Below are 9,001 nucleotides of genomic sequence, written 5' to 3'. Positions count from 1 at the left end.
TGAGATCATGTATTTAATGAGTTGGAACGTTGTAAATGCTTTATGAATGCCAGCAATTAGGAGATGAGGGTGGATAGGGAGCCAGATGTTTAGGTATATTTTATTTCAAGCTAAGAAATTTGGCTTTTACCCCAGGGCCATGGGGAGGCAGTAGAACTCCATTCAGTGAATGTTTCTGGAGTGTCTAGTACAGAAATGCCAAAGTTGAAAAGGCGTTTTCAGAGAGAAGATTGCTCAACAGGTTGAGGTTTGTACCAAGGGAACGTCAGCCAATGGGCTCCCAGGGTAGATGGACTTGGGGACTTCACCAGGGTCTGGGGCCAGCTCTCAGACTGACCCACCTAGAAATCTGACTTTGGGACACAGGGAAAATGGGTCTGAAACTACCACTGACTTACAGTCACTAAGTGTAAAGACTGACGTCTAGAACTAGGGTGCTACTATATTATATTTCAGTGAGACCTAAATGGTATGCTACAGTGTGACATGTTTGGCATGTTAATTTTCAGCAGACCTACATGGGAAGCTACTACTATACCACTGTGGATGTACCAATCAATGATGGCTGCCATTTATTACTTACTAAACATTTGTTAAACATTAGGTGCCAGATAATATATTAAGCACTATTCATGCATTATTTCCTTGAGTCCTGAGAACAACTCTGTAAGGTGAGTACTATTATTTATTATCTGCATTAAACATTTTTTTTTATATCTCCATTTCCTAATACTGGAGCACTGAGTCACCATATGACCGAGCTGCCCTTGAAGAACTGGACATTATCTGACCCACTGAGCCAAAGGTTTGGGCAGCAGCAATCATCAAGTAGAAATGGTATATGAGATCGGATTCAAGAATGTCCAGGAGGTACTATTCATACGTGGTATGAATATGTGACTCCATACCTGTAACACCTCCTCCTGCTGTATGGCCTCCTCTACCTCAATCTAAACTTAGAGCCTCAACCTCCACCTGTGCTGGCACCTACTAGAAATGACTGCTGAAAAATATCTCAGCCCCATGCAAGAGATGGTGTAAAGAGAAATCCTCCCAGTGGGCAATGCATTTGGTTGTCCATTTTTGTTGACTGAAAGATGACCAGAAGTGCAGGTGTATATAGATTCATGGGCAGGGCAATGGCCAATTGTCTGGGTAGATGGTCAGGGATTTGGAAAGAAAAGGACTGGAAGATGGTCACAAGAGGGCTTTGGGAAGAGAGATGCAGATTGACCTCTCAGAATGTTCACAGAATGTGAAGATATTTGTATCAGTTATCTATTGCCACCTAACACACCATCCCCAAACTTAGTGCTTTAGAACAATAACCAGTTCAGTTCCTCATGATTCTGTGGATCAGCTTCATTGGGCATTTTTTTTCTGAACTTTTAGGTTCTGATAACCTAGAATCATTCTGTGATAGGTGATTTATAAGAAATATATATTTGGCCATTCAGATGACCAAATATATATTTCTTATATATATATGGTCTTCATTCATGGTTCCTGGCTCACAGCTCCCCAAACCCTAGAATTTCCTAAGCAATTAGAGCAAGGGCAGCATCTTTTGTTAAAATATGTGGTATCGCATCCTCAGTTCCTGGGGGGAAAAAAATGCTTCAGAGCCATAACGATGAAATGGGTATCATGTTATCACAATGAGCCCCTTTCAACTGGTGTGTTAATGAGGTGACTTTTGGGAATCTCCCAAATATGGGGGGAGCTGATTGCCAGGGGAACCAATGAATAGAGGGTTGGAACTTTTAGTGCCACCCCCAAGACCTCTGGGGAAGAAAGAAGGGCTGGAGGCTGAATCAATCACCAATAGCCAATGATTTAATCCATGGTGCCGATGTAATGAAGACTCCATAAAAACCCAAAAGGATGGGGTTCAGGGAGCTTCCAGGTTGGTAAACTAGAAAGCTTCCATGTGCCACCGTGCCAGGCCTGAAACTCCATGAGGACGGAAATTCCATTGCTCAGAACCTTGCCCTCTGAATCTCTTCAACTGGCTATTGATCCCTCTCCTTTAATATCTTTCAAAATAAACTGGTAATCTCTTGAGTCAACCAGTTTCCTGAGTTCTTGTGAGCCACTCTAGCAAATTCATCAAGCCCAAGGAGGGGGTTGTGGGAACCTCTGATTATAGCCAGTTGGTCAGAAGCAGGTAACAACCTGGACTTTCGATTGGTGGCTGAAGTCAGAGACATTCCTGTGGGACTGAGCCCTTAACCTGTGGAATTGAGTTGAACTGTAGGACCCAGATGGTGTTGGAGAATTGCCAGTTGGTGTGGGGAAAACCATGCCCCCTCCCACACAGTGGAATTGGTGATCAGAACTCTTACTTTCCTTTGTCCCTTCAGCCCTGGGAACAGGCGCTCCTTTCTTCCATCATTACATGTTTCCTCAGGGTAATAAGGTCCTTACACTCCATGAGAAATGATACTATTTGAAGATAGGATCTGATTAACTAAAGATATATATTGTAAACCTTGGGGCAACCATTAACATTTCTTGAATGTTTAATGGTTTAACATATTTGTACTGGCTTGTCTGTAGCAACTTAGAACCATTCCCTGTTTCTTCTATACCCTCCCATGTATCTCAAGGTCTGGACGCTTAGGAGAGCTACATTTCCCAGCATTCCTTGCCAGAAGGGTTACTAGTTAGACTCTACCGGTGAGAGGTGGAGTTGACTCGTTATTCTCAGGAATTATGCCCTATAAAGTCGCTGAGAACACTAAGTTAGTGAATACTGAACCATTGCTCCTAGGGGAAATACAGGGTTAGGTTCTTTTGAGTCACCAGTCACAACATTTTTGCCAACCAATCAATACATACCCTTGCTTTATGTGTGTTTCTCTTTAAAGACACCTTACGTGATACATACTGGTGATCTTTTCACACGGAACTCATGACCAGCAGCTCTGTAACTCATGCCTGAACCAAGTTCATCTAACACATGCACTTTCTCAGTAAGGCACATCTTACTGAGATGTGCTTAGAACCCTGGACAGCACTTCGGCAGTATGCCTGGGGGCCACTTTAAACAGCAAAATCACCAAGAAAAAGTACAAAAATGTGAAAAACGTGGCACTAAATAGATCATGAAAAAGACAGTTGTTTACAGTGTGAGAGCTAAACAAGAAGGCAGAGTGTCACCTCATTTGACCTCTGCCCAGACACACACTGGGTGACTCAAATTTTTGCCTGTCTGTGAATGACCTTGACAGTGCTGGGAATGTTGATTTTTGGATTGCAAATAAATTTTAGCACTAGGCTAATTCACAAATACGGAAACATGAATAATGAAGATCGACTGTATGACCATTTCATTGCCACCTTGTCTACCATCTTCCAGGGCAATTAGGTATTTCTGCTTTACTGAGAATTGGCCATCGCTTCTTTCCAGGCTTCTAAGAGTCACTCCAGTAGCTGGAGTCCTTGCTAGGGTGTTAAATCCCATGTCCTGAGAAAGTATCCCCAATGAATTCTTGCTTATCTATTCTTACATTCCAGCTTCCTTGATCAAGCACCCTCAAAATTCAACCCCAGGGGTACTCCCCTGGCTTCTGCCAGTACATGCTGGCTAATTCTTCCATTCTTCAGGTATATAGCCTATTTTTTTTCCTTATCAGGCCCTGGGCATCAACAGCCAGGTTATGCTGAGATTTAACCCTAGTTACCAGCCCGGCCACCTGGAGAGGAGGTAGGGGCAGCACTGCTGGGAGGGACACCTGCTGTCTGTGGGGAAGGGCTTCTGTAGCACCTGCCAGCACAGTGGTAGCTCCGGTTCTTAATAAAGAAAAGTGTGCAAGCCCGAAGGAGCTTGGGGTTCATGCTGCAGAGTCAATATCCCCAGGAACATCCATCCAGATGTCTCCATTCCATTATTTAGAGTCCTAGGTTTTCCCCACCAGGGCTCTGACCTTCACCAAACAGACTTGCCTTGGCTGAGCAAATATCTCTGGAGCTCTAGACTCTAATAGTCAGGTTTTCAGCCTGCCACTCAATGTGTCTGTCCTTCCACTACATAGGTGATGAGAGCCTCTTTGTAAGCTACCTCCAGAACTCTCTGGCTGTCACACTTAGCCATTAACGGCTCCTGAACAGCTCTCGGTCTCTCATCATCCTTCTGTAATAAAACATAGCTTTAACCAGCCATCTAACTTCCTCTGTCTTTGTAGGCATTATCCTCCCCATGTTTTTCAAACACTGGCCTCATAGCACCAACCACAGTATCCTCCACGGGGATAAATATCACCACCCAGGTCACTGCCAGTGAAATCATTAGCATTTGAGCCACCACCTTGTTCCAGGGACTTTCTGTGTTCCACCAGGAGGGCATCCTCTTTGCCTGCTGGGCAGTGGCTTAGTCAGTCAACGTTTCTGTGTGTCAGGAGTCTGGCAGGGCTTAGCTGGTTCCTCTGCTTCAGGGTCTCACAAGGATATAATCAACATGTTGGCGGGGGCTGCAGTCTCATCTGAGGCTTGACAGGGTAAGGATCTGCTTCTGAGCTCACATGATCATTGGCACCATTCAGTTCCTTGCAGGCTGCTGGACTGAGGGCCCCAGTTTCTTGCTGGCTGTTGGCTGCAGGTTACTCTCAGCTCCTTGCTGGGTGATCTTCTCCACAGGGCAGCTCACAACATGGCTGTTTATATCCTCAAAGCCAGCAAGAGAGCGTCTCCTAGCTAGATGGTCTACAACTTATGTAACATAATCACATACAACCTAAAATCTTTGCCTTATTCTGCTGGTTAGAAGCAAGTGAGGTCCTGCCCACACTCAGGGAAGGGGATCACACAAGCCCATAGACATTGGGAGGTGAGGATTATGGGGGCCACCTTAGAGTCTGTTTACCACAGCTTCCTTGTTGATCAACATCTCTAATGAAAACGTCTCCTTGAACTGTCCCAAAGCTTGGCTCTCCATGAAATACAAGCCTGTGCGGAGGCAGCTGGCCTGGGCTTGCTGACTTTTCCAGCCCTCCTTTCCTCCCCTGGCTCAAAAGTTCCTTCCCCTCATTTAGAGTTGGCCCATTCCACCAGCACACCACATTTTCACTGTGGGTGATCTGAACCCTAGCAGATGCAGCTAAGATCCTCTCTACATCCTGTTACACAATGTTTGAGCATAGAAGTGACATGACTGATCAGACTTTCTGATAACTTTTAAAAACAGCTTTATTGAGATAAATTCATACACTATATAATTCACCCATTAAAAGTGTACAATGCAATGGCTTTCAGTATATTCACAGAGTTGTGCAATCACCAATTTTAGAATATTTTCATTATCTCAAAAATAAAGTCCACATGCCTTAGCCATTACTCCCAATTCTTGCATCTTCCCAGCCCTAGACAACCACAAATGTACTCTCTATATAGATTTGCCTATTCTGGACATTTTACATAAATGGAATCATATGTGATCTGGCTTTTTCACTTAGCATGTTTTCAAGGTTCATCCATGTTACTGCATGCATTAGTACTTCATTTCTTTTTATATTCCATTGTATGGATATACCACATTTTATTTATCCACTTACAGCTGATGGACACTGGGTTATTTCCACTTTTTGGATATTGTGAACATTTGTGTACCAGTTTTTTATATGGACATATGTCTTCCTTTCTCTTGGGCATATACCTAGGAATTCTTGGATCACATGATAACCCTATGTTTAACTTTTTTTTTTTTTTTTTGCGGTACGCGGGCCTCTCACTGTTGCGGCCTCTCCCGTTGCGGAGCACAGGCTCCAGACGCGCAGGCTCAGCGGCCATGGCTCACGGGCCCAGCCGCTCCACAGCATGTGGGATCTTCCCGGACCGGGGCACGAACCCGTGTCCCCTGCATCGGCTCCTGTTAGGTACCAGGCCTTCTTCCATGTGTCACCTCATTGAACGCTCCCAGCAGCCTTTCTGAAGAGGGTGCTATTTTCAGTATATTTATTTTTCAATAAAGAAACTGAGGCACAGAGATGTTAAATAACTTGCTTACTTACAGCTTGCTGGTGGCAGAAGCAGAGTTTGGATTCAGGCAGTCAAAAGTCCCCAGAGTTTGCACTCAACACCCACCCTGTGCATTTCTGAATCCAAAGGCTCTGAGCAGAATGAACCATTGCATTACATTGTCTCTTGTTCTCTTTAAGTAAAATAGCTAAGTATCTTCTTTGATGATTATTCTTTCTTAATGCAACATGGCAGAAATTTCCCTCAGAGACTCCTGAAGACTCAGAAATGGTTTAATTTCCACTGACTCTATTTCTTTTCTTTCTGTTTCTCTCTTTTTCTTCCATAAGCTTTGGGAAGACAGTAACCAAATCTTTCCATACACTGATGTTACTGCAAAATGAACTTGAAAATTGTCAAAATGACGTTCTGCTTGTCTGTGTGTCCAAGAATCATTCAGAGTAACGCAGGACATAGGGCCTCCTTTCTGTGGGAGGCCAAGCAGAGATTTTCTGTGGTTCTGACTTACAGGGCTTCACAGAACTGGCTTCAACTGTCTTTACAACTTACCTCTGCGACTTTAATCAAATGACTTAACCCTTCTGCTCACCTCATCGTGCGTGGCAGAGTAAAGAATCTGAGAGCAGAGAGACAACAGACAACCTCATTTCTCAGCTTTGCACTTGTGTGGTCTTGGGCAAGTCCCTTCACCTCGAGGGGCTTAATTTTGCCCAGCTGTAAAATAAATGGGCTGGACCCGAGGCTCTCGAAGGTTTCTTCTGGCTCTGACGTTCTGTGTTCTGTGCCTACCTCCGAGTTGTAAAGAATGGGCATTAAGGTGATGTTTCTCACAAAACCATTTTTTGTTGAAAACAATAAATCCTAGGTAGAGGTTTCAAGTGTAAATTGTATGAGGCCTGGAAGGATGTATGGGGAATAAGATGCGCTGCTATTTCTAGGAAGGGGATGGGCGTGGCGGGGCGCTGAGGAGGGTGTGCGGGCAGCTGAGCATCCTTTCAGGCGGAGACCACGTCCGAGGGTTGCAGCGGAGGCCGAGGCCAGGGAGGACCTAGGCTGCAGCGGCTGCGCACTGGCGCGCCCAGCCGGTCGATTTGCGTGTCTCCGCCTCTGCGACGAGCTGGTTGGGGAGACTGGTCTGGCGCCGCGTGCCGATTGGCTGAGCGGCCCGCCGCTCAGACCCAGGAGAGGACGGTTCCTACTGCGGCTGGGCGCCGGCTCCGCTCCTTCGTCGGCCCGCGTTCCAGCTGCGCCCGGCCCTGGCCCGGCTTGGCCCGGCCCTGGCCTCCGAGCGAAGGCGCCGCTGCCGCCTGGGCCGCTCCGAGGGCCATGAGGAGGCGGCGGCAGCCACTGCGGCCCGCGTCAAGGTGACCGGCCGGGACTGCGGCGGCGGCGAGAGCGAGCGGTGAGAGGAGCGGCTGGCGGGGCGGGGCGGGGCCCTGAGGGCTGGGCCGGAGGGAGCTGCAGGTGTGTGGGGCGGGACCCTGAGGGGCCGCTGGGCCGGGGAGGGGCCTCGGGGCAGGGGGCGGGGCAGGGGTGTGTGTGGGGATTGTGTCCGGCGGTCTCGGGCACGGGGACCGGGCCGGCGGCTTTAGGTGTGTGGAGGGGATGGGGGTTTTGGTATGGAGTACAGCGGGTGTGGGGGTGGAGGTGGGGAAAGGCCGCCGGTGCGGGGGGCGGGGCTGGAGGAGGCAGCTGGGAGGGGCCGAGGGGGCTGCAGGTGCTGGGGGCGGGGCCGGGTGGGACCACAGGTTTACCGGGGGAGGGGGCTGCGAGGTGAGGCCAAAAGCGGGCGGAGAGACCGGACCTGAGGAAACCACAGGTGCAGGGGGCGGGGCTCGGGAGACCTGCAGCGGTGGGGGGCGGGGCCCCGAGTGGTTGCAGGTCCGGAAGCGGGGCCCCAGGTAAGAAGCGGGCAAAGGGTGAGTGGTCGCGGGAAAAGGGAAAGCCGCCCTCCCCGCTGTCCAGGGAGTTTGAGCGGAAGCAGGAGCTTTGGGCTCTCTGAGGATTCTGGAGGCTTCGAGGTTGCGGCTGGGCCGGAAGGGCCGGCTAGGCCTGCCTGTGCGTCTCCTGAGTCGGACTTGGGTCTTAGCTGCCCTGGTTACTAGGCCGGCGGCTTCCCCCATGCCACGCCGTGCCCTTAAGTGGGGCGCCCCGTTTTTCAGTCTCGGGGGCTTTTCCTGTCTCCTAGATTGGTGGGGCGGTTGGCTTTCATTCCATCAGCTGTTGAGAAATGTGTGTGCTGGCAGAGTAGTTAGTGTGAAGCTTGAAGGGTTCTGGCTTGCTGTTTCCTGGTACCAGATGTTGCTGCAAATCTTAACAGTGGTCGTCTCCAAAAGACTGAAATGGCAGCCTGGTGAGCGGGCAGAACAGGAGTGAGGGTTCAGAAGCTTTTACCTCTGTGTTACCTGGAGAGTCTCTCACCTCTCTGAGCTTTGTTTCTTCCTTTGCAAAGTGATCATCCTGGTTCTTGCCTTGTGTGCCTCTCAGGGGCCTTGTGAGGATGGGATGGAACAGCGCCTACTGGGCACATCGTCGGGTAAAGTTGTGAGTCTCCTGCCTCTGTGCCGATGGGCAGATTGTGTTTGGAGACTGAGGGTCGAAAGAGGAGGGGATTTCTAATCGGTAGACCATTTCTTGCTTGAGGTTGGGGTGAGGTTTGTGGTGAGATGGTGACTGCTGCTCCCCGTGAGGCCTCTGAGGGAGCTGTGGCAGATGGAAAGCACAGGAACATTTCATTGTTTGCTGACCTTTAGACCCCAGCCCCAGTGAGGACTCTGAACTGGAGCATGAGGCTTAGACTTGAGCCTTATGGAATTTCCCCTCCCCACCCAAGTATGACCCTGATTTTACCACACGCCAGAAGGAAGACACCCACAATAGGGGAATGCCAGAACTTTGTTAGGTTTCTACCCGGCAGAGAGAAGAAAGCGAGGTGATGGGGCTCCCTCCTGTTTGGAAGGGTGTCCCATACCCATACGTGTGACCTTTCATTGCACAGTGCCTCTGCTCACTAGCAGTGTGACCA

At 48.8% G+C, this 9,001-nt stretch overlaps 1 protein-coding gene across 7 annotated transcripts in view; it reads left to right on the top strand.

Annotated features, from left to right (window-relative positions):
• Positions 1-7,217: 7,217 nt before the first annotated feature.
• RALGPS1 (Ral GEF with PH domain and SH3 binding motif 1) overlaps positions 7,218-9,001 on the top strand; it is a 288,495-nt gene continuing 286,711 nt past the window's right edge. For all 7 annotated transcript variants that reach the window (XM_060101203.1, XM_060101200.1, XM_060101207.1 and 4 more), the window contains exon 1: positions 7,218-7,378. The gene's annotated coding sequence lies outside the window, so the exon portion shown is untranslated. The remainder of the gene's footprint in view (positions 7,379-9,001) is intronic.

The sequence above is a fragment of the Mesoplodon densirostris genome, chromosome 6 (assembly GCF_025265405.1).
Source record: "Mesoplodon densirostris isolate mMesDen1 chromosome 6, mMesDen1 primary haplotype, whole genome shotgun sequence".
In the NCBI taxonomy this organism is placed as follows: domain Eukaryota; kingdom Metazoa; phylum Chordata; class Mammalia; order Artiodactyla; family Ziphiidae; genus Mesoplodon; species Mesoplodon densirostris.
This window is presented reverse-complemented; position numbering and strand designations above follow the sequence as displayed.